Source organism: Petaurus breviceps, unplaced genomic scaffold (assembly GCF_028583685.1).
Source record: "Petaurus breviceps papuanus isolate PSGF00001 unplaced genomic scaffold, PetGlider_PUasm1.0 229, whole genome shotgun sequence".
NCBI lineage: Eukaryota > Metazoa > Chordata > Mammalia > Diprotodontia > Petauridae > Petaurus > Petaurus breviceps.
The window spans coordinates 18,399,391-18,425,966 of record NW_027185903.1 but is presented as its reverse complement, the minus strand read 5'-3'; the positions used below and the strand labels follow the sequence as shown (position 1 = coordinate 18,425,966).

General features: G+C 38.5%; 1 protein-coding gene across 13 annotated transcripts in view; it reads left to right on the top strand.

Moving 5' to 3' along the window:
- LHFPL2 (LHFPL tetraspan subfamily member 2) overlaps window positions 1-26,576 on the top strand; it is a 260,793-nt gene that overhangs the window by 112,018 nt on the left and 122,199 nt on the right. The window lies entirely within an intron of this gene.

Sequence of the window (26,576 nt, the reverse complement as noted above, 5' to 3'; positions counted from 1 at the left end):
TATATATATATATATATATATATATATATATATATATATTTTGGTGGTACATATTTGTGCAGCTAGTTGACTGTAGAGTCGAAACTCAAGTTTAGGAATCCTTTGTCTCCAGGTTTGGTGCTCACTACTCTTCTTTTTAAAATCCCATTTTGAATAAGTTTTTAAAAATGTTTTATAAAACTGTCTAGTTGATTTTGATATATGGGGAAAATGACTTGTTTTATGATATCCATTATTACCGAGTTAGTTAAAACTTGGGTGTTTAAAGAAAGTTCAAACTGATCATAGATTTAGTAAGGATAAATGTCTGACATACTGGGAAAATGTTTTTGTTTTTTCCCAAAAAATAAACATCAGTAAGCTGAGCCCAACTCGGGCACTCACAGAGTTGGTGACTTCTAGAAAATTGTTTTACCTCTCTGTGCCATGATTTCTTCATTCTGTACAATGGTATTAATAAGATGTTACAGGCATGTGAGGAATGTTCTCTGTAAACCTAAAGCACTCTTGTATGGTTAGTTAATAACAATGATAAAGGTTCAGGGGCGGCCATCTGGCTCAGCGAGTAAGAGCACCGGCTCCAGTGTCGGGATGACCTGGATCAAATCCGGGCTCAGATACTCAGCACCACACCCAGAAATAACTGGCCGTGTAACCTTGAGCAAGTTACTTAACCCCGATTGCTTTCAAAAACAAAAACAAAAAACTTTGAACTCCAGATTCATTCCCTTCCTCCTTTGTCACCCACCCTTACTGGAAAGATAAGCAATTCAGCATAGGTTGTACATATGTAGCTAATGCAAAACATTTCCATAGTAGATATATTGTATAACACTGACTATATTTCTGTCTCCTATCCCACCTCCCACTTGTTCTATTCTCTACTTTGATCCTGTCCCTTTTCAAAAGTGGGCTCTTCCAACTTCCCTCTGCCCTCAGCCTGCCCTCCCTTCCGTCATCCCCCCTCTCATCCGCTTCCCCCCTACTCTCCTGTTGGGTGAGATACCCTATTTAGTGTGTATGTCATTCCCTCCCCGAGCCAAATTCAATGAGAATAAGGTTGATCCATTCCCTTTTGCCTTCCTATTCTTCCCTTCCATTGTAACCATTTTCCTTTACCTCTTCTATGTGAGATAGTTTACCCCATTCTGTCTTTCCCTACCTCCTCTCATTATATTCCTCTCTCACCTCTTAATTTCACCTTTTAAGTATCATCCCTTCCTATTAAATTGGTCCTGTTCCCTCTATCTATGTATACCTGTAAACATATATACACACACATTCACATATGTATTCATAAGCCCATATACCCTCTGATATAGACATATATATACATATACATATATATTTCCTTCAACTATTTTCATACTGAGAAAAGTTTCATCAGTTACAATGATCATTTTACCATGTAAGAATGTTAATAGTTCAACTTTGATAAGTTCCTTATGATTTCTTTTCCCTGTTTACCTTCTCATGCTTCTCTTGCTTCTTGTATCTGAATGTCAAATTTTCTATTCAACTCTGGTTTTTTCATCAAGAATGCTTGAAAGTCTTCCATTCCACTGAATCACCATATTTTCCCCTGAAACATGATACTCAGTTTTGCTGGGTAGGTGATTCTTGGTTTTAATCCCAGCTCCTTTGACCTCCAGAATATCACATTCTAAGCCCTTCGATCCCTCAGTGTAGAAGCTGCCAGATCCTGAGTTATCCTGATTGTGTTTCCACAATATTCAAATTGTTTCTTCCTGGCTGCTTGTAATATTTTCTCCTTGATCTGGGAATTTCAGAACCTGGCTCTAATATTCCTAGGAGTTTACTTTTTTGGAATCTTTTTCAGGAGGTGATCAGTGGATTCTTTCAACCTCTATTTTGCCCTCTGGTTCTAAAACATCAGGGCAGTTTTCCTCGAGAATTTCTTGGAGGATGATTTCTAGGTTCTTTCTGTGATTATGGCTTTCAGGTAGTCCAATAATTTTTAAATTATCTCTCCTGGATCTATTTTCCAGCTCAGTGGTTTTTCCCATGAGATATTTCACATTGCCTTCTATTCTTTCATTTGTTTGGATCTGTTTAATGGCATCTTGATTTCTCATAAAGTCACTAGCTTCCATTTGCTCCAATCTAATTCTGAAGGAATGATTCTCCTCAGTGAGCTTTTGAGATTCTTTTACCATCTGGCAAATTCGACTTTTTAAGGCATTCTTCTCCTCATTGCCTTTTTGAGCCTCTTTTGCCATTTGAGTTGGTCTATTTTTTAAGTTGTTATTTTCCTCAGTCAGGCTATTGCCTCTCATTTCATAATTTTCTGGCATCATTCTCATTTCTCTTCCCAATTTTTCTTCTACTTCTCTTATCTGCTTCTTAAGGTCCGCTATGGCCTGTAACCAGCTTATATTTTTCTTGGAAGCTTTTGGTGCAGGAGTTCTGATTTCACTGTCTTCCACCTGTTCCATGCTTTGATCCTTTTTGTCCCCAAAATAGGAGTCTAATGTTGGATTCTTCTGTTTGCTTTGCTTTTTTTGCCTGGTCATGTCGCCCCTCAGTCACTTGACCCCTGGGCTTTTTGCCACAGTAGGACTCTGACACCACCAGGGGAGCTTTGTCCCAAATGCTGGGGTTTTCTCAGCTGCCAGAGATATTAGTTGGGTGCCCTCTCTGAAGCCTCCACATGCTCTGGCCAGCTGGGTGCACACCCCAGGACCTCCACCCTAGATCACAATCCAGATCCAAGCAGGTTAAAGCAAGAGCGATTACTCCTCAGACTGGTCGCTTTGCCCCCTACAGTCTGCAGGCCAGGAGCTGAAGCTGCCACGTGGCGGCGGCTGTGCCGCAGCACCTCAGCAGCTTCTCCCTCCAGGGGATAAAGGCCGATGCACTCCCAACTACTGGATCCCAAAGTCCACACTACACTGACCTCTCACTTTGTCCTTAGCATCTATGTGTTGATAATTCTGGACCGCTACAGCTGCTGGTGATCTGGAGTCCTTCCAGCCGGTGATTGGTCAGGCCCACTCTGGGGCTAAAACCTCTGCCTTGCACAGGGCTGGGGTCAGCTCCCAGAGTGCTACGCTGGCCAATTCATGCCGGCCTGCTGGGCTGTCCTCAGCGGGAGGTTAGCTTCTTTGTGTCATTTTGTGGGTTCTGTAGCTCCAAAGTTTGTTTAGAGTCCTCTTTTACATGAATTGGAGGGGGTGGGAGCTGGAGCCACATGGAGGTCCTGTTTCTACTCTGCCATCTTGACTCCCCTAGCTGCCTCTTTTAAGACTTGATAGTCTACCTTTTTTTTTTCTTAAGTTCTGGTTGGGAGGACAGAAATGTAGGAGAATAGGATAAGTAATAAATCCTTCTTTAGTTAAGGAGGAATGTGTCAGACAAACTCTATTGTATCACTTAAAACTCTAATGTGTAGCAGGACAGTCCATTTTTTTACACTCCTAGAATATTTCAGCAACTCAAGTGACTTCATTACTCCAAGCACTTCATGGTTTTATGGTAAGCCAAATGAAACCAGCCCTGGTGGGAAAGCAAAGGAGATCTGTGTTCTGGCTAAACTCTATTCCTGACTAGCTAATTGATAGACTTCATGGAAGTTTATTAATTCCTTGGTGCCTCAGTTTCCTTATCTGTAAAATGGGGAGACTGCCCTAATGTTGTGTTGTTGTAAGGATTAAAAGAGTCAGTATATATCAGAATGGGGCAGCTTGGTGGCCGGGTCTTGTGTCAGGAAAACCTTAGGTCAAATTTAACCTCACATACTTACTAACCCTGGTAAAGTCACTTAACACTATTTGCCTCAGTTTCCTCATCTGTAAAATGAGCTGGAGAAGGAAATAACAAACCAAACCACACCAGTATCTTGGCCAAGAAAACCTCCGATTGGGTCACGAAGAATCAGACTCGACTGTAACAACTGAACACCCTCAAATATAAAAAAAATGCCACAGAATATTAAAAGCAGTATAAACATTCTTGTTATCTGTTCTTTCCTCTCCACATGCCTGAAGACACAGACAGAATGTGTTTTATTTCCACCCATTTTTGGTGCTGTTAAAGGTCCTGAGACTTGAACTCACAAGTGGTTGTGCTGTTTCCCAGGGGTCAATATCAGGTCTTTCTCCTTGTGAAATAAAAAGGACACCCACTTAGCTGATTCCCACTGTGTCCTGACAGGGGTGAGTCTCCTGGGAAAACATCCTTTGAATCCTTTTCATCATTATTTCTCTTGCAAACCCCCGCCCACCCCATCTGAAGTACATTGCTGAGATTTCCCCCACCCTTGTCAAGACTCAGAGGCACCTGGGCTGAGAGTGTGGGATACCAAAATTTCTTCTGAAGGCCCAAAACTGTTCATGGTATTTACTTTCTCAGCATGTTCTCACATATTCTCTCTTTTTTATATTATTTTTTGTATAATTAAATTAATATCTATCCATGGAGCACTTTTATTCCAGCTAGGTTGTTGAGTATGGACAGCTATATTGTACAGTGGTTAGAGTTCCGACGTGGCCTTGGACACTTACTAGCTATGTGACCCTGGGCAAGTTTCATGACCTCTCTCTCTCAGTTTCCTCATCTGTATAATGGGAAGACTAATAACCTTTACTTCACAGTGTTCTGAGGATCAGCTGTTAACATATGTAAAGTGCTATGTACATGCTAACTAACCCCAACTGGAACTTCGGGTAGTTCATGCAGATATCTTCTCCTCTCGTGCTATTTCTCCATCATAATACTAAAGCTCATGTATTTTGTTTAACCACGAGGGAAACTGGCCCAGAAGAACCAACATGCTAAAGGGATTGTGAGTGAGCATGGTGCAGTGCAGAGAGTATTGGGCTCAGATTTAGTGAGCATGGCTTTCTGCCCCCTCTCCGTCACTTAACTAGCTGTGTGACTAGGAGCAAGTTGTGTTATATCTCAGTTTCCTTATCTGTAAAATGGGATCACAGTGCTCATGTGATTTTTCTATTCATGTGGTTTTTCTGAGTGAAGCATCATGAAAGTAAAATATTATTGCTGATAATAATAATAATGAAATAGAATTCTCCATATTGTTAGTCTAATTTGTTTTTCATCGAGCTGTGCCATTTTTGTCTCTTCTCTGTTGGGAAGTACTTGTTGATGGGATCTTCATTTTCTTTTGCCTAGAATAACCTAGGGATGCTACTGAGCTAGTTTTACTTAATTCCAACCTTCTTTCAGAGGCAGCTAGGTGTCTCACTGTATAGAAAGATGTACACTCTTTCTACACTCAGGGAGACCCGTGTTCAAATGCAGCCTCAAATATTTATTAGCTGTGTGACCCTGGCTAAGCCATTTAACCTCTGGTTGCCTGTAGTAGCAAGCACCCCTAGCACATCCAGGATGGCCTGTTAGCCCAGGTTCTTTTGATCTGCTTTTTAAAGGAAAGACTGCTCAAAAAGGGGTTAACAATCCTACTTTACTTACAGAGAAAGAAGTGAGTATAGAAAATACAAGCAGAGAAATTAGCACAAAGACCAACAGACAGGGCTCCAACTGTCTGAACACAGCAATATTGCTATACACTTTACGTACATCATTGGATCAAGGGAGCACAGACATCTGAGCAGTCAGGGAGCTCTGAACATATGACTACTCAGAGTCTTGACCAGGAAACAAGAGATCCTTCTCATGAGTGAACCCCCAAGGCAAAATACCAACCCACCAGAATATAAAACAAAGATTAGGCATCTGATTGGCTGAGTGCCGAGGAGCTTGAAAATCCTCATGTCCAAGAATTAGAAACTCCCTGATTTGCTCTGGGCCAGGGCTCTATGTGTCTGTTAATGGACAGGGAATATCTTCAAATTCCCTTACTGTTACATTGTCTAAGTTACCTCATCTGTAATATGATGCAATTTTATTGTATTTCTTTGCTTTTTGGAGGGGGTAAGGCAGGGCAATTGGGGCTAAGTGAATTGCCCAAGGTCACATGGCTAGTAAGTGTTAAGTGTCTAAGGTGTGATTTGAACTCAGGTCTTCCTGACTCCAGGGCCCGTTCTCTATTCACTGTGCCACCTAGCCACCTCTGATGTAAGCTTTTTTTTTTTTTAAATCAGTAAAATATCCTAATAGTCTCTAACTCCCTGGGTTGTTTTGAGTCTCAAATGAGATATTTGTAAAACAATCTACAAACCTTAAAGAGTTAGATAAATGCCAGTAATTATTGTTATTCATTTTCAGAAAATTCTATAATTTCTTATGTCCTTAATGCAAGTAGCTGCTCCTTTAATGTCAAATTCTGTGTTTCAGTACTCCTGCCTAATGAGCTACAAAGTATAGGGGCTCATTTGGGCCAATTGTTCTAGACTAACATTTTGTGGAATCCAAGATACCATGGTTATAGAGACTCCTTTTACTAGTACAGGGTAGAACCCTTTCATACTACCTCATCCTATGTGATTTCCATCCATGTTTTCTGATAGAACCTGCTCAGAGATCTATTTGAGGTACAATTAAGTTATTTAACATATTAAGAGGGAAAATTTGAAGGTTTTTTTTTAAAGAAAAAATGCTTCTTTAAAAATCCAAGGCCCCCAAATCTATGAATTAAATTTGGAAGAAGAAAAAAAAATAAAAAGAATCACCTTATTCTGGATTCTTTCTCACTTGCATTTATGATGATATTTACTGAGTGATCCAAAAGGAAAGAACAGAGCAGTAATTTATTGTGTGATTATTAAAAGGGTTGGTAAAAGGCATGTGTGTACTCTTCTACTTCATGGCTTCTATTAAGGATATGGATTCTCACACATGAGCCTGAATTCTGCCATTGTAATCCTGATAAACCCCAATGGACTGAAGAACTCAATTCATGGGCCATTTTCATTTCATTTTCATTTTCATTTTCATTTCATTTTCAGTGTTCCTGATTTCTATCATCATTTTTCTCCATCCAAAAATCTGTCTGAGGGAAACAGCTAGCATATGAGGTCTCTGTTGAATAAAAAATATGTGTAATACATTTCTTCAGAAGCATCAAAACTAGTTTCCAAATAGCATTTGGAAAGTCTCCCAGAAATCAATCGATCAATCAGTCAACAAATATGTATTGAGTGTTTAGGTCAATCCCTGCTATATGTGATTTATCCATAAGCCTTTTATTCCTAGAATCCACAAAGATTTTAGACTAAGACACTCGCTATTTGAGTAATCTGGCTAGTGCTGTCCAAGGAACAAATGAGATGTGACCTGTGGCCAGACCATTTACCTTGAGACAAAAGAGATATTTCTACTTTGTCTTAGCAAGTTTTTGCATCTTTCTCTGTCAAAGTCAGTTTATCTTCCATATTGTTACTACTGACTTCCTTCCCAAATGTATGCTATGAACTGATGTATGACCATCACCTTGAATGGTTTTGCCTCTAAAACTCCCATCTCCTATTATTTATTGTATCATAAGATTTTTTTTGCAGTTATTGCTTACGTTCCCTGTAGGCACACTGTAACCTTTTGGAATATAGGTACTATATCTCATGCATATTTGTATTCCCCACAGAACAGGGCAAAGTGCTTCATGTGTGGTAATTGCTCAAGAAAGATTTGTTGAATGAATGGCTCACAGTTTTTTCCCCGTTGTATTCAAATAAGATAGTTTTAAAAGTGCTTAATATGTATATTGTAGGTGCTTAATAAATATTTGTTTTCTCTTTGCCTTCCTTCCTTCCTTCCTTCCTTCCTTCCTTCCTTCCTTCCTTCCTTCCTTCCTTCCTTCCTTCCTTCCTTCTCTCCCACCCCCCCACCCCCTTAGCACAATGTCTGACACATCATAAACCCTATAAAGCTGATTGAGTAATAATTACAGTCTTTTTACAGGAAAGAATGGGAGATTTATGAACATAGTTTAGAGGTTTGGCTACTGGGGTAAATTGGGGAAACAATATTCCTGGCCATATCTCTTTAAGGGATAGCAGAGTAAGGCTGTTCCTGAATGATCCTTGAGGGATATTTCCTAGAAGACCAGGAAGTGCTGATGGGAGACCTTGTGACCTCAGACACCTCACTTAACCTCCCTATGCCTCAGCTTCCTCATTTAGAAAATGTAAGTGTTAGACTAGATGACCTCTAAGTTGTCCTTCAGCTCCTTCCTTTTGTGACACTATAAGGAGATTTAGGTCATGATGCCAAAGCCACCCTGCTTTTTGATAGGAAAGTGAATTTGTAACTTCTATCCCCACCCCTCCCTAGGATGAGGTTGCCCAGGTTTTAAAATATGCCTGGGCAGCCTGTCCAAGGTGACTTTAGAGAGGGAACCATTGGAGAAGCTGCCAGAAACTTGGGGCTAGGATCCTTCTTTTATTGAGCCATCACTTGATATAAACATGGCAGCAGCCCTTTGTGTCTGGTCCATTCAGGCTATAACATCCAGCTCCCAGCCACTCTGTGCCATGTATGACATTCTTACCTGGAATCTCCAATTGGCAGTAAATATCCATGGGAAAGATGAGTATTGTCACACCCCTCCCATCTTCTGACACTTCCACTTCATAGGTCTCACTCTTCCCTGTTTTCCTTTTAAAGGTAGGTATATTTCTTTCAGTTGTTCACATTTTTTCCCTTCATCTCACCAACAAAATTAGTTGCTGTTTCTTTCTTCTTCATCAATCTACCAGAAAAATGAACCACACCACAGGGGAAAGAATACCTTTATGGTTTTGTCTGCATTCTTGAAAAACTATTAGACCTCAATTATCTTGGTGTTTGCCATTTGAGGTCAAGCCAACAGCTGTACTTTCCTTTCTTTCCCAGCGGGCATGACAAGAAAAAGGAAAGAGAAAATTTCAAAGAATTAAAAACAGAGTTTCCATTAGGATAACATTTGGGGTCAGGTAAACATCCCCTTCAAGTTTCATTGAAAAATTCCAGGAGGCCATGGGCAATCTCTTGAAGACTCCCTTCATGACATGTAGTTCTGCAGACATTTTGAAAGAGGACAAAGAAAAAGGAAGGAAGAGAGAAAGAAAGATTTTCTTCCTTTGAAAAATGTACAAATTCAAAACAAGATCATGAGAATTAAGCAAGCAGCAAGCATTTATTTATTAAGCATGTACTGTATGCCAAGAACTGTGCTGGCATGCGGATGCAAAAGAGTGAAACAAATGCTCATTCCTAAGAGCTGACATTCTAATGGAGATGTAGTCTTCCTGATTTTTTTTTTTTACTATCCTTTAATTTCTTAATATGTGTCCTCAGCTTTTAGAGGAGAATGCATCTCTCAGTTGTACTATCTAGTATATTCTGAAAAAACTGTGGAGTAAGTAGGAGGGAGGAAGGAAGTTATCGTTTAGGAATTGTGAAATTAGGCCTCATCAGAAGATGACACTCATGTGGTTAAACCCCCTCCGAAAACAAAACAAAACAAAAAAACAGGCAACCCTTGAGTAACGTGGAGCTGACTTGACTAAATGCATTAAAAAAAGTAATGCCCAAAGAATTGTGCTTGACAAGAGATATTACATTACTAATTATGAAGCTGCTCACATTAAATGCAAAGACGTTGTTGGTTGCTATGCTGAAGGAAACTGTTAACTCTGAAAAATTCAAAAAGATTGTCTGCAGCAGGATTTAAAATAGTCTGGCTCCAACGTGAGCCTAGTATGACAAAAATTAAAAAAACCAAAGAAAAGGTTCTTTGTGGTGAGAAAAACCACAGTTAACATATTTCTCAGTGGCTGTTGAATTCCCTGTGTCCCTGGGGCAAGCTACTTCTCCATCTACAAAATCGGATCCAACTTTTAACTCCTAACACATAGTGGCAATCCAGTTTCCTTTCCTCCAGCTGACCTGAAAGAGACACCACTTTTTGGGCTTGTAAGCACCTGTGAGAAGAGCAAATAGGCTTAGAGATGGGAACTCTTGGAAGCTGTAGGAGCTAAGAGGTCAAAGTAAGGCCTTTGGAATTTTTTTGTTGGAGATGTATGAAAGATATCCCTATGGTTTTGGTGGAGTTTTTAAATGTCCTATTTTTCTGCTAGTTTGCCTTCATAGGAATTTATACTAAGTGGTTAATTCCCCTCTGTTTCCCTTATGTATTCAAACAGCTGATAACTCTGACTTTTCTTTGGAGTTTTGGTGGAGTTTTTAAATGTCCTATTTTTCTGCTAGTTTGCCTTCATAGGAATTTATACTAAGTGGTTAATTCCCCTCTGTTTCCCTTATATATTCAAACAGCTGATAACTCTGACTTTTCTTTGGAGGGAAAACCAGAGTAGCTATCCTGATGTTTTTAATGCCTTAACTGTCTTTCCTTATTCCAAACATAAATGGTGCATACAAATAAATAAAACATTTTATTTCTAACTCATTTTCTCTTTCCACTTTCATTCTAGTTGAAGTGATAAGTAAGGCATACTGACCAAAGTGAAATATTTATTGAACGAATGGATTTGAGTTAGCATTGTGGAGTGGAAACCCAAGAGTTTTCTTTTCTTTTTCCTTTTTTTTTTTTTTTTTTTTTTTTTTGATTTTTGGAGGGAGAAAGCAGGGCAATTGGGGTAAAGTGACTTGCCCAAGGTCACCCAGCTAGTAATTGTTAAGTGTTTGAGGCCGGATTTGAACTCAGGTTTTCCTGACTCCAGGGCTGGTGCTCTATTCACTGGACCATCTAGCCACCCCCCAAGAGCTTTCTAAAGAAGAATTGTCTTATTTTCATTTAGGCTTCAGTAATAGGAGAACAAGAGCAAAGAAACCAAAACTAACATATTGACAGAATTGGTTCTGAGGAAAACATTTCTTTTTTCAGAGACTTCATTGAGGCATCAATACCTTCTAACTGAAGAATTTGGTAGAGACAAAAAAAAAGCCCCAACAACTAAGCCAACTTTGGGGTGTTTTCCACTGAGTGCAATTGAACTTGCTGCTAAATGTTTTAGCTATTAATAAGATTTTTTAAATCCCCTTACTAAGGGAAACTATATTCAGCCCTTTTGTTGCTGTTGTGTTTCTACTTAAAAAAAAATATGTTCGAAGTAGATGGTTGGAGAATCTGTGGTCAGTTAACCCAGTTGTCTAGAGCATGGTGTTAATGAGGCCAGGGTCGTGGGTTCAGTCCCCATATGGGCTTCACTATAACCTAATCACTACAGGCTGTACTTCAAACCCTGACGTCTCTCAAAAATGTGTGCTGTTGGTCATGAGGAGGATGATTCATTCAGTAAATTCTGATTAAAGCACCCACTATGTGCAAAGCATTTTGCAGAGGGGTGGGAGCACTGAGAGATATACAGAAATGAATGACAGCCTGAACTCAAGAAACTTAGAAACAGAAAGTTATAAGGGAGATGAAGGGAGGAGGAAAAAAAAGTGCAGACAGATGGGGCTAAAAAGGATGAATAAGATAGAGATAGAGACTAGACCTGAGATTTTTTTACATTATTTTTTATTTTAATTTTTAATTTATGGAATAAAAGAAGCATTTACACAACAGTATAATAAAAATGATTGCCCATGAAACTACAAATCTATTGTGTACAACTTGCTATTCCGTTAAAATATACAGTTAAATATCATGTAAACTTCTTTTTTTTTTCTTCTTTTGTACCACCCCTTCCCCCATGGCTATCATTACACACAAATGTGTGTGTGTGTGTGTGTGTGTGTGTGTGTGTGTGTGTGTAAAACCATTCTATACATACTTCTACTTATCAGTTCTTTCTCTGGATGCAGATAGCATCTTCATATGTCCTTTGTAGCTAATTTGAGTATTTATAATAGTCAAAATTACTTAGTTGCTCAAAGTTGTTCTTAAAACAATATTGCTGGGGTGGTTAGGTGGTGCAGTGAATAGAGCATGGGCCCTGGAGTCAGGAGGCCCTGAGTTCAAATTCGGCCTCAGACACTTAGCTGGGTGACCTTGGGCAAATCACTTAACCCCAATTGCCCTGCTTTCCCCCCTCCAAAAAGCAAAAAAATTAAAAATTAAAAAACAATATTGCTGTTACTGTATACAATGTTCTCCTGATTCTGCTCATTTCACTCTTTATTATTTCATGCAAGTCTACCCAAGTTTTTCTAACATCATCGAGCTCATCATTTCTTATAACACAGTAGTATTCTATTGAACCTGAGATTTCACTGGTATTAGTGAACTCCCTGGAGAGGAAATACCTATCAAGAGTGTGAAGGGATCAATTATATCCATTACAAAGGGAAAATAACACAAACCATAAGCCCTAGTGATAATGGATTAGTAATATCATTTTGGTATATTAAGATACACTATACCAATATATACTATATACTAAGGATAGGTTGTCCGTAGTTGAAATCTATTAACTTTAATAAATAAGCAAATAGGAAATATTCAGTATCAACCACCATCTTTTTTTTTTTTTTTGGTCAGACCAATTAAACTTCTCCCAATCAGCAACTGTTTTACAGTTTATTGACTTAGAGAGTAAGTAGCCTGGGCCAATGGGAGGCTGAGTGACTCAACCCAGGGCTCCACTGCCAATCTATGTCAAAGGCAGGACTAACCCAGTTCCCTGGAACTCTAAGGTTAGTACTATCCCATATGGCATTCTGTCTCTCACAATCAGAGTGATTTGATTAAAACAAGGGTTTCTTCAATCTGAAACAAATCTGCTAGCTATCTTAGGACAAGAAATTGAAGTGGTGTCTCTGGTTCTCCAGAAGGACAGTGCCTTTTTCTCTTGTAAACAGAGAAAAGAGATGATAAGGAGAGAAATCTGATGCCATTTTAAAAAACACTTTTAAAGTCCTTTCCTGCCCACAGTTGCAATTTCTTTCTGATTTAGTGCTTGTGTTATGCAAATAAGCCCTATTTTGAAATTCAGTAAAATTGAAACACCTGATTCTCATCTGAAAAAGAATCCCACACAGGATCTTACAAAAATTATTTGGAAAGGAATACCATGAATCCAGTGCCTCAGATTTCCTTGGAGAATGGTACTGTGTAAATACAGAGTTGTGGTATTAATTAAGCATGGAGATTTTCTCTTGGTTCTTAGCATGGAGTGTTTTCTCTTGTAGCTTAAGGGCAGTAATGTGGGAGGTCTTTGGGAGATTTGTCTTCTTTGCCCAGTGAGGCAATTAGGATTATTTATATTTTCTCTTCCATTGTGAAAAATTAAAAAGAGTCTAGAGTAAAAATTCTCAGACAGTCCTGTGTTGAAAGTAAGAATGTGTATACAAGAACTGTAAAAGAAAGCTACATTAGGATTTTTTTCCCCTAAGATTCACTTCTGTTGAGTGCTATGCTGCTGCATGATGTAAAATAATCTTTCTATAAAATTAAAACAGATTTTCTAAGCATGTTCTTTTTATCACTTTGGTCCTCAGATATGTGTGTGTGTTTGTGTGCATGCATGTGCATGGCATGCTAGGTCTTGGCATCTAGAGAGCTTTAGAAGTGTTGAATTTTTGAACTACAAGGGTACTCAGCAATCATGTAACTTATGTTTTTCTTTATCGAGAGGGGTAAAGTGAGGCCCAGAGAGGTCAAGGTACTCGTCCAAAATCATACTTCTAGGTTCTAGAGGTCAGAGCAGAGTCTTCCTTACTTTATTTATTTTGAGTAGCTTTTTAGTTAAGCTAAAGTTAATTGCAGACTTAAAAGGCAACCAGTGATTTTCTCTCTTGAAAATAAACCTTTAAATTTAACTCCAATCTCTTCTAAATTTAACTCAAATCCCACTTTCTTTTCTCCGATGCCCTTATTTTGTGACAGAAAGCTTTTCTCTTTTTTTAACAATTCAGGATTTAAAAACCCAGTTGCATTGAGGGGCTCATTCATGTTAATGCATGTCTTTGGGATCAGTTTGGTCACTTACAAAACCCATTGGTACAGTTATGTTCTTTGCTTTCTACTTTTCTTCTCATCTGACCTCAGAGACTTGCTGGATTGTATGGCCCTGGGCAAGTCACTTAACCTCTGTTTGCCTCTATTTCCTCATCTGTAAAATGGTGATAATAATAGCACCTATTTCTTAAGATTTTTGTGATGAGCAAATGAGATAGAATTGTAAAGCACTTAACATGGTCCCTCGCATATGTTGTTGTTGAGTCATTTCAGACTCTTGGTCACCCCATTTGGGATTTTCTTGGCAGAGGTACTCAAGTCGTTTCCAGTTTCCTTCTCCAGTTCATTTTACAGATGAGGAAACAGAGGCAAACAGGGTTAAGTGACTTGCTCAGGGTCACACAGCTAATAAGTGTCTGAGGCCAGATTTGAATTTAGGAATACGAGCCTTTCTGACTCCAGGTCTAGCGCTCTGTCCACTGTGCTATCTAGCTGCCCTGACACCTAGTAAAAGCTCTATAAATGATAGCTATCATTATTACCATTTTTGTTATTATTATTATCCCCACACGGTGAAAAATACTGCCTTTCACGCTGTAGGCAAAACCTGCAACTAAGATCTTTGACCAAGAAAAAAGATATCTTTTATGAATAAAATACAAAAGCTCATGTTTATCTCATGCTGTAGGGTTTACAAATCATTTTATGTCCATAATTTCCTTTGATCCTCAAAAGAGCCCTGTAAGCATGATTATCCCAATTTTGCAGGTGAGAAAATAGGCCTGAAATGGTTAGAGGGTTTCTCATTTTATAAGTGTTTAATACATGTTATTTCAATGGATCTTGATAACAACCTGAGGAGGTAAGTTGTACAAAGTACTCTTCTTTCTATGACAGGAGAAGAAACTAACATTCAGGGAAATCAAAGTGACCTGTTTATGGCTATATATTGTTATTTAATATGTATTAGTACTAGGATTTAAACTGAGTAGTGAGGACAAAATGAACCATTTGCAAAAATGAAAGTAGATCCTTAAAAACTGCCTATTCTTGGTCTCCAAACTAGGTCTAAAGGTAGTTCCAAATTTTATATTGGCGGGGGTGGTGACAGGTGGTAGGAGGGTGGCAGCGAGGTAATCAGGGTTAAGTGACTTACCCAGGGTCACATAGCTAGTATGTATCAAGTGTCTGAGGTCAAATTTGAACTCAGGACCTCCTGACTCCAGGGCCTTGTAATGTAATGCCAAAAGAAAGGCAACTTCCCAGGTTCAAAATACCAGCATAGGTGCTCTCTATTTTATTCAGTGACAAACCAAGAACAGAGAAGATCAAAACATGACATCATTCAAAATACAGCATTTACTAAGTGTGATTAAATAATCTCCAAGGACTACCCCACCCCAGGACCTTCCAATCATTCAATCAATTACAAAGTCTCTGTTCTAAATACTTCTCCACCCCTAGGCTATACCTTAATCAAGTCCACCACAAAGCCCCTCTTCTCAAATGGAGATTAGTTTCCAAACATAAGGTCAAAAGTTCCCCACCCCTGGATCACAATTGAATCTACCCCAGAGTTACATCAAGTTTAAACACAGCACTTAATACCCAAATGGAGGTCTTTTCTTCATCTTGACAGGAGGCAAGTTCTCAGCAATCTTAGTTCCTGAGGAGACAAGGCTTAGCAAGGCCATAAGATACATTGCCAGTCCCTTCATGAATTCATCCTCTGTCTGTAGAACAGTCCTAGAACCCCTGAACACATTAGCAAAGCCCTCTCCCAGGATTTCTGTAAACATACAACAAGAAAATCCTTCTTCAGGGCTTCTGAACCAACAGAAAGGCTCCCAGACCCCTGCAACAACAGCACTGTCCTTCACCAGTGGACAGTATTCATTCTGTCTGCAGGACAGTCTCCAGACCCCTGCAACAACAGCACTGTCCCTCACCAGTGGACAGTATTCACTCTCTGTCTGCAGGACAGTCTCAGGGATTCTTAGCGAACAGCCAGGTTCCAGGACTTCTTCAACAAAAGGACTGTCTTTCACCAGTGGACAAATCTGGCAAAACAACATCAAAACAGACAGACAAAGTACCAGCAAAACAGCCATGTCTCCTCAGTCCTTGGCAGCTCAGGGGGCAGGTCTCAAAAGTCCAGGGCAATTCAAAGCGGCCACCAGCAATTCTCTTAGTCTCTCTTTCTCCACGAGGTGCTGCTTTCAAAAAGATCTTCCGCCTCTCTCTAGTGTCTCTCCAAATCTACCTCACCAGCTCCTCCCAGTTCAGGACTTTCTTTTCACACCAACAAGCCCATCCCACAGGTGGGATTAACAAACTCTGGGTTTTAACACAATCAATTTGAAAACCAAGCCAATACAGGGGAATCTTTAATTGCCATTACTATCACAGGCCTATACTTTATCCACTGCATGACCAAGTTACCCCTTCAAAAATATTCTTCTGGTATTAGTACTTCTTAGTGGAGAGGTACATGCTTAGCATAGAAATCAACCAAAAGTTAACAGTTATGAGCAGGACAAATGGAATAAGCATTTATATGGCATCTACTATGTACCAGCTCACAATAACCTTGGGAGGGAGGTGCTGTTATTATCCCCATTTCACTATTAGGGAAACTGAGGCAAACAACTTAAGTCACTCATTCAGCTAGTTAGTGACTTGAGTTTGATATGAACTTGGGTTTTCCTGACTCTAGGCCCATTGCTCTATATGCTGGCTACCCTCTAGCAGAGAAGGCATTAATAAGAGACAGGTTTATAGGAGATATTTTAGAGATTTCTTTTTGAAATCTTTTTCCCAGACATTGCTGGATCCTGTGCCCATTCCTGCCCACCTCTCCCTTCCTTTTGTCCTTTATCCTTGATGATAATAGTAGCTGTAACAACCAGTTTTTTAAAACTCAAAGAAAACAAGCCTGGCTTTCAGCCTGGCTTCCCAGCCACTTATAATGAGTTTATAAAAATTCCTTTTTGTGCTGAGCCACACAGGGCAGAAAGATTGCTGGTTTTCAGTCAGCCAACACTTAGATATAATGACTAAAGACTTGATGAAAAGAAGACATTTTTTCCTTATTCCTGAAGATAGCACTGCAGTGGGGAGAAGAAATAACCAATCCTTACATGTTATGATTTTCTTCTAAGTAGCATTTACTTTGGGTGATACCCCTATGCATATTAGAGATGGCAATATTCACCTTGTTTTTAAAGCCCCACGTAAGGTTTTGACCATTTCCATGTATAGTTTTGGTATTGGTTTTGTGGGCTCATTTACTTTGTAATTTTTAGTAGGATTAACACTTAAGTGGTTTAAAATATGCATTTTGGTTTTCAGGGTAATTTTTATTAAATAATATTGCTTCCTTTCTGTATCTGTGGTCCCCTTGCCAATGAATGCTGAGTTGTTTCTTGGTATACTGCTCTGGAGTGAGCCTTACCCATTCTGTGTGCCTGATCCACAGTGGATAAGGTGATGTGATAAATACTTTTTTTTTTTTGCTTTTTGGAGGGCAATTGGGGTTAAGTGACTTGCCCAAGGTCACACAGCTAGTTTTTTTGTGTGTATGTGGTGTGTGTTAAGTGTCTGAGGCCGGATTTGAACTCAGGTCTTCCTGACTCCAAGGCCGGTGCTCTATTCATTGCACCACCTAGCCGCCCCAATAAATACTTCTTGATATGCCAGCAGTACTTTTATTTCTCTGGTGAAGTCAATGGTTTTACAAATCAAAACAAAAACCCAAACCTCACTACAGGATTCCACTGCTTTTCAACTCTTTTCCTATTTGAGATAGTTGTACCTAAAAACATTTTATTTCTTTCTTCAGTAGGACCTTAATACAAGAGTGACTATTATAAATCTTTCTGAGCACAACAATGTGTTTGCATTACACAAAACAGATGTAAATATGGTACTTGACAGAGGATGGACCATCTAAGTTTGACAGACAGACAAGTAAACACAGGAAGACAGGGAGGTTTTGTAGGTATTGCTAATTCATGATGAATCCCATTGGCAAGAGAATAATTCATCAGCTATTGGGTAACCCACTGGTGAGGAGCCTCTCTGTATTTGGCAAAGCCAGTGGTCGGAAAACAAATACATCCTGTTACCTCAACTCTGCTTGAATTCTTTCTAGTGTGACAGAAATGTCCAGAGTTTATGTTCTGGTGGCACAATCTTCCAAAGCCCCTAGGTTAACCACCATGCAGTGAGGCATGGGGGGGGTTGGGATGGACTTTTGGATGAAAACTACAGTTTTTGAAATATTAAAACACATTTTATAGGTGAAGAAATATGATCAAAAGGTTGAGTTACTGCCCATGGTCATATAACCAATAAGAGACAGGTTGAACTGTTGCCTTGTGCTATCATAATACAGTAATATTTCATAAATAATGTCATTATGCTTTCTTCACTTTGAATTAGGTGAAGATCGAATTCAAAAATTTACTAGATGTATAAAATCCTTGTCTTCTTAAAATTATCAAGAATACATTAGAGCAGAGAACCTTACTCTGGGGTCTATGAACTTAAAAAAAAATTTGGATAACTTTTATTTAAAAATAATTGGTTTCTTGCTAATCCCATACATTTTATTTTATTCATTTAAAAACATTATTCTGGGGCAGCTAGGTGGTGAAGTGAATAGAGCACCAGCCCTGGAGTCAGGAGGATCTGAGTTGAAATGTGGCCTCTGACACTTAACACTTACTAGTCGTGTGGCCTTGGGCAAGTCACTTAATTGCCCTTCCAAAAAGGAAAAAAAAAACCAAACCCATTATTCTGAGAAAAAAGGGTCTGGAGGCTTTAACAGACTGCCAAAAGTATTTATGATACAAAAAAAATTTTTAAGAGCTCCTGCTTTAGAGCTATTATTATTGTAAGAAATATCATGAAGCATTAGACAAAGCTAGTTAAACAAACATGGTCCCTGACTCCTAGAAGCTTAAAATCTCGAGTACTCTGAGAGCATACAGATCTTCTCAGTGAAGGGGGTAGTTTCCACTCCCTTCACACAATTTGTCCCAGACATTTTCATTACCCATTTGAAATGTCTTTTCATTGATTAGTCTTCCTTTGTTCTTCGTTTTATCTCAGCATCTGGCCTCAGACTTATAGGCCTGTAACTACTTAAAGTTTATGCCCAGATTTGGAATGCAGACTGCTAGTTAATAGATGTCAGACCAGAAGAAAGCTTGTCAACACTTTCAATCAAGGGTATTATTTACCGTTGCCACCTATATCTTCCATAGCACACACAAGGCTTGGGTATGGTACACTAGCCTGTCTGCTTGTGTTTACATGTTTGTCAATTAAACTTAAAGGGTCCATTTTGACAAGTAACCATATTTGCTTCTGCTCTGTCATCATTGGTGCTCAGAGAGATTTATAATAGTCACTCATACATTGAGGTCATACCCTTATTGATGAGAGAGAGAAAATGTTTTTAAGTGCAACAATAATGTCAGGAAAACTTCCCACTCCAGTCTCCCTTATTGACCTCTTTTACTTTTTTCTGTTGCCTGACACCTTCTTGGGATGCTCTTTCTGCTGCCTGCTTTTTCCCCTTGATGGCTGCTACTGTTGCTTACATTTCTGATACTCTCCCAGTATTCCCCACTCTGACTGATATAGAGTGTTTTCTGATTTCCCCAGAATTCTCTGCTGCTCATACAGGAAAGTGTCTCATAAAATTTTTATGATGCCCTATTTTGGCGGCTTCAAAATGGAAGGGAAAATTGTGACCACAGTAAAGGCACAGTAGGAACGATTGTAATTCTCTGTGCGGCAACGCTGCGGTGGGAGATTTGATTTAACTGTATACATTGACAAAACATTACATGGTTAAATGTATCTATAAGGTTCTTGTTGAGTTGCTTGGGAAATTTTTTTCTTCTTTTTCCTGAAGAGTAATCAGAACATTCACAGTTTATCAAATACTTTCTTACATTTAGGAATTATTTCAGTAAATTTTATCCAGTTGAATAATTGCTGGTGATTGCTTTAGGATTGTGGTAAGCAAATTATAGGCACCCCCTCCCACCCACTCTAAGGCTGAAGGTTCAAGGAAAGTCTCATGAGTTCTCACAGAGGTTATAAACAGGTTTGAACAACTTACCATTGTCTTTCCACTTGTTAGAAAATTTTAAGAAACCTGAAACCCACATGTTATTCCCCTTAAATCTTTAGTGACTTAACAGCTGTCCTGCAGTAAATGTATAATTTCAATTTAAACTCTTTAGAAATGGGTGTGTTGTTATTTTTGGTCCCTTGACTAATAATTAATACTCTTTGTAGAGAAATATGTATTATATATCTTAAAATTAAATAGGAATTGGCCAATTATCAAGTTAATCTGGTTGATAAAGACCAATGGTATCAAACTCAAACAGAAAGAGGCCTATTAAAGCTATCCCCCACAGATGGATATTGACTTAGAAAACCACATATTGACATTACCTATCTGCTATTGCATTTTTGTTTATTTTGTTAAATATTTTTCAATTACATTTTAATTTAGTTCTGAGCAGGTACCTATTTGACACATCTGGTATAGACAATGCCTTAGATATTCAGAATCTTGAAAGTATCGAATAGCTATTGAGACTAGGGGTGTTGGTGAAAAGGGGAAAATTTTTGAAAACTTTAGAACCCTTAGTGTATTTTCTTCTATTTGGTATATTTTAAGAAATCACCTCAACCATTTCTAAACCTGTTCTTTCATTCTAGGTGCAAACATTTGATGGGGCTATCTCAACAAAGATACTCAGTAGAATCTAGATGGTGATGGAGATCAGGGAGCTGTCAATAGTCTTAGAGTCAGAGAATTGCTGGCATTGGAAGGAAACTACAATCTCTTCCTCAGTGAGGAATCCCTTCTGCAGTATCCCTAAATGATGGCCATCCACCTTCCACTGAAATACTTGCAGTAATGTAGAACTGACTGCTTTGAGAGACCATCCATTTCATGATGGCATAGCTCTACATGTTAGAAAACTGTGTATTATTTTTTTTTAATTTTTTTTTTTTAAGCAATCGGGGTTAAGTAACTTGCTCAAGGTTACACGGCCAGTTATTTCTGGGTGTGGTGCTGAGTATCTGAGCCTGGGATTCGATCTCCCGGTCGTCCCAACACTGGAGCCAGTGCTCTTACTCGCCGAGCCACCTGGCCGCCCCTAAGCAATTGGGGTTAAGTAACTTGCTCAAGGTTACACGGCCAGGTGTTTCTGGGTGGGTGCTAAGTGTCTGAGCCCGGGATTCGATCTCCAGGTCTTCTCAACACTGGAGCCGGCGCTCTTACTTGCTGTGCTACCTGGCTGCCCCGAAAACTGTGTATTATTTAAGCCAAAACTTTCTCCTTTGCAAATTCCACCCATTAGTTATAGTCCAATTTTCCAAAGCAATAGAGGACAAGTAAATCCCTGAGAGAATGTGAGCACCCCAACAGGATGGTCTCTTTAATTTTTTAGTGTGTCTTACCAAAGCCTTGCATAGTGCCTGGAACATAGGTAATCAGCTAAGTGTTAGAGATTAATCAGTTGGAACTAGACAGGGCCATGCAAATCTCCACTAAATATGGGAGGAAAACTCTCATGTTTCCTCTTAGTTTTCTCTTCCTGTTCATATAACAGAGTGCCTTACAAATAGCAGATGCTTAATAATTTTTGTTCTTAGATTTGGATTAACATAAGTAAAAAACATAAGCAAAGCAAATTAACTTGAAAGTAAAGGGAAAAAAATTTAACTTTTAAAAATACATTTTAGTGATTTTAATTTGATTTAAAATGTCTGCTACTTTGTGAACTAATTGGTTTCCACACTGATTGTCAAAGGTTTGAATATGCACATACAGCACACACACATGTATAGGTATCCTTGTAGGAATTATCATCCAAGTGATTTAATGTATGTACATGTACACACATGTATATGTTTGTACATACATTTATACACACATACGTCTCTCTTTGCATGGCAACTTTTTTTTTTTTTTGGCAATTGGGGTTAAGTAACTTGCTCAAGGTTATATGGCCAGGTGGGTGGATGCTAAGTGTCTGAGCCCGGATTCGATCCCCAGGTCATCCCGACACTGGAGCCGGTGCTCTTACTCACAGTGCTACCTGGCCACCCCATGGCAACCTTTTTATAACCAGAATATTTAGTTGCCTGCCTGTATCAGTAGGAGTTTCCCAACCAAGTGTTCCTGATGTTGATGATATTATAGTTATGGACACATACATAAATAAATACATATGTATGTACAAACATACATTGCAAAGTGACCCTGGATTCTCAAAGGTTATACCAGGAAAAATCAAGCTCTGGCAGATTATGTGATGAAAGAAAGGCTTTGAGTAAAGGCTTAGCTTTCGAATGTTGCTCTAAAAGCTTGCTCACTCTTCTTTGATATTTTTATCAAAGATGTGCTTTGTGTATATAGATTATTCTTAGATAATCTACGCTTTGTTTTCTGAAGTCCAGGCTAGCATGATACAGGGAGGCTCATCACAACTAAGTTGACAATTTAGTAGTAAATTTGAGGGGCCACTAGGTGGCTCAGTGGGTAGAACATTGATTGGGCTAAGAGTTAGGTCTCAGACACTAACTGTGTGACCCTAGGAAAATTATTTAACCCTATTTGTCTCAGTTCCTCATTTGTAAAAAATGAACTGGAGAAGGAAATGGTAAACCACTTCAGTTTCTTTGCCAAGAAAGCCCCAAATGGGGTCACAAAGAGTTGGACGTGACTGAAACAACTGCACAAAAACAACAAATGAATTCTTTCCACAAAATAAAAAATATATATATAAAATAGCCCTCAATCCTCTGTGAGTCTTTTCCATTTCTTTCTTTGTTTTTGCCTTTTTTTTTTTTTTTGCTTTTTGGATGGGGGAAGGTAGGGCATTTGGGGTTAAATGACTTGTCCAAGGTCACATGGCTAGTTTTGTGTTAAGTGTCTGAGGTCAGATTTGAACTCAGGTCCTCCTGACTCCTTTTCCATTTCTACAGGCCTGATAAGAGAATGGTGAAAAATGGGGCAGAGGGTGCTGAGACTCACATAATCTTTATACCATCTAAAAACATTAATTTAGCTTTTGCTATTTAAAGTTTGAGGTCTTAGGGGGCGGCTAGGTGGCACAGTGAATAGAGCACCTGGAGTCAGGAGGGCCTGAGTTCAAATCCATCCTCAGACACTTAACACACACACACATACACACACACACAAATAGCCATGTAACCTTGGGCAAGTCACTTAACCCCAATTGCCCCTCCAAAAAAAAAGCAAAAAAAAAAAGTTTGAGGTCCTTGTCCAGTGACCAACAAGTGGATAGCCACTAGAAGAATCTGAATCATATCTCTCTTGACATTTTTGAAGGGAACAAGGAAGTTTCCATTAAATGGAAAAATAGCTTACATAGTCTCCTTGGAGAAATAAATAAAACAATTGATCAAGTTGAATTTATTTATCTACCCAAAGCCAATAAGAAACAATTTCATGGGACATTTGGTCATTTCATATGACAATGCTCATGATAAGTATTTACAATGATGTCATTATGAAAATAATTGCAACTTATTTACTAACATTTGTTGTAGACGATGAAGTAAGAGACATTTTGCAAGGAGCATATGGCCCTCCCAATTAAATCAGCATATACTTCGGTATTTGGTGAATTTAATCCAAAGATGGCCCTAGGTTAAGGATGGTTAAAAAAAATGAAGTTGGAAAATAGGATTCATGAGTTTGAAATTAGAGAGGCCAAAGACTTGTAGATGGTAAAGAAGCTCCACATTTCTCTGTATTTAACATTTTCTTTAATAAAATCATTGGAAGGTACTAGATGTGGTGAGTAGCAAATATCACCAAACAATGAAATTTGTTATATTTTCACATTCAGAAAATAACTTGTTATTGATATAGGAATCATTTAATTAGCAATGGTTAGTATGTAGTCAAACCACCACTTGTTTGAGCAATGGTCCAAATTAATAGGGCAGCTAAATGATACAGCACTAGGCTGGGAATCAGGAAGGCCCTAGTTCAGATGTGGCCTCAGACCCTTACTAGCTGTGTGACCCTGGGCAAGACACTTAATCCTATTTGCCTCAGTTTCCTCATCTGTAAAATAAGCTCAAGAAGGAAATGGAAAACAGCTCCACTATCATTGTCAAGAAAAACCCAAATGGGATCACAAAGAATCAGACACAACTCAAATGACTGAACAACAACCAAATTAATAGAAACATAAAGAACAAAAATGAGAAGATGGCATGCAATTAAAACAATTCGTTTGACTCATTTAAACAACTTACTGATGTCAAGCAATGCTAAAAGGTAGAGAAAAGGATATTGGCACCAATAAGAACAATTGTATCCAGAAGAAAATAGATGTGAAGCAATTGCGATATCAAGAATACCAAACACTTGACCTCAGTTAAACAGAGATAGGATAATGAAGGGAAACACTTGTTTATAAAATCTTATGGAAAAGGATGATGGTAGATCATGAAAAATCTGCTCCCTGGTATATTGTAAGTGTTTAATGAATGCTTGTTGAGTTGAATTGACATTTTCATCATCAGAACACCCAGGCATGATAATGTGAACCTGTTCATGAATGTTGTTGTCATTCTCTGGGTTTCAGACACAGCCATACTTTGTTTTAGGAAGTGTTTTCCAGAGCCAGTGAGAACTGGAATCAGATAGTGGTGAGAACTAGAGAGGGTGCTGAAGACAGTTCCAGTGTGTGGCATTTGTGTCATCATTTACATGCTTTGTGTGTGTGTGTGTATGTGTAAGACTGCAAAAAATTTATCTTCAGTATTTAACACTGCAGAATTTCAAGTGATTTTGTGATCCTTTTAGTTTTCAGAGGTCAGAAAATATGGACCAAAAGGATCAAGAACTCTCTTCACAAGGACCGTACAGAATCTCCCTAGTGACTTGTTTCAATGATATTTTTCAGATAATAATTTCCCACTAACAGGAAAAACAAAAGTATAAACAGTTCAACTCAATAGACATTTATTACATGACAACTTTGTACAGGGTACTGAGCTAGGTTTTGGAGATATAAAGATAGATTGGCACAGACTTTGCACTCAAGAAGCTTACAATTTAATAGAGTCAGTGCTGAGTTTTATCCAGTAATTAGCTCTGAAAGAGCTATTTTTTAAAGATTAACTTCCTTGAAACTAACATAATATAGATAATGAATTCTGTAATTTAATACCTCCTTCAGAGCTCTTATTTTTTCCTGAAAGAAACCCTGATGACTTGTTCAGTTTGGCACCTAATTAAATTGATTTCAGAAGATTGGGGAGTCATTGAGCTAGGGTATTTCTGATTAACGCTCATGCTGCAGACACCAAAATAAAGAACAGTTTTTGAGTGTTAACATTAGTTAATTGGTATTAAATGGTCTTTCACTTATAAGTCCCAGGGCATATTTAAAAGCATGCTTAAAAAAAACAAAAACGTGGTGCAGATGAGTTGAGGATTCTCCTCCTTTACTGTAATGATCTACAATATAAAACAAAGGTTGTTAAACATTTTTTAGCTGTTGATCTTTTGGTCTCTACTCTAGGAGGTAACAGAATTTCTTCATTCCATTAAAACTCAAATATTTCTTGTTCCACAAATCTCAATATCTGATATGTAGCCAAAAAGGCTAAGAAAAATCTTAATCTATCTGATATGTAATTGACCAAATGAACATCATCTTGATTCAATAAGGAATAATCTTAAAATGTATGCAAAGAACTAATTTATTTTGTCTTAACCTGATTTGAGCTTAAGAAACTTAGGTGGATAGGATCACATATTACAATCTTCTCATTTTGCAAATGAAAGACCTGAGATCCTTAAATAAGATGCCTTGAGCTTTTAAGTGGCAGAGCCAGGATTTGAACCCAAATTCTCTTGATTGAAATCCAATGCTCTTCACCTTTTCTTTCTGTTTGACTACTTACCGTGTTTCCCCGATAATAAGACCTATCCCGAAAATAAGCCCTCCCCTTACTGTGCAAGATTCCTTGAAAATAAGCCCTCCCCCAAAAATAAGCCCTATTGAGATTGCTACTGTAGTGAAGGTGATACCCTGCACTACACGCTACATTACGGTACCCTCTGTATGCACCGTCCCCCCCCCCCGTGAAGCCCACGCCGCGCTCTGAGCTGCATCTAATCAGAGCTGCAGCAGTGAGCGCGTCATCCTGTTCTTCCCCAGTGATTTGCTTATTGAATAAAGGTACATTTTTTTGTTCACATTTACCTGTTTATTAAAATTGCTGTCAATGTTCATTAAAATAAGCCCTCCCCTGAAAATAAGCCCTCTGGTGTTTTTCTGTCCAAAAAAAATTAATAAGACAGTGCCTTATTATCGGGGAAACACGGTAGTTAGCAAAGAGAAAGAGCTAAGTTGATAGGATTTCATCTTGAGCTGTGCTGAGACTATCCCTTCTCATTTAAATAAAAATGTGTTCTTTATCCTGCAAATACTCAGCTTTATATTTAGTATTTTTTCTAATTGTGATTTTTCCTTCTTGTGAGGAAATGAATTGAGCATTCAGTTTTCTGAAGGTTACTGATATTCACTAAAGAATGACTAGGATCTTTGCTTATGACTTATCATTTTAAAATATATCAGCATTTTTTAACTTTTATTTTTACCCTTTCAACATTTTAGTATCCTTTGCCTCTGGCCTTTATAAGTCAAAGATTACCATGTTCTCTTTGGGCAGGTTTAGCATTTGAAAAAATTAGCAAAGTTAA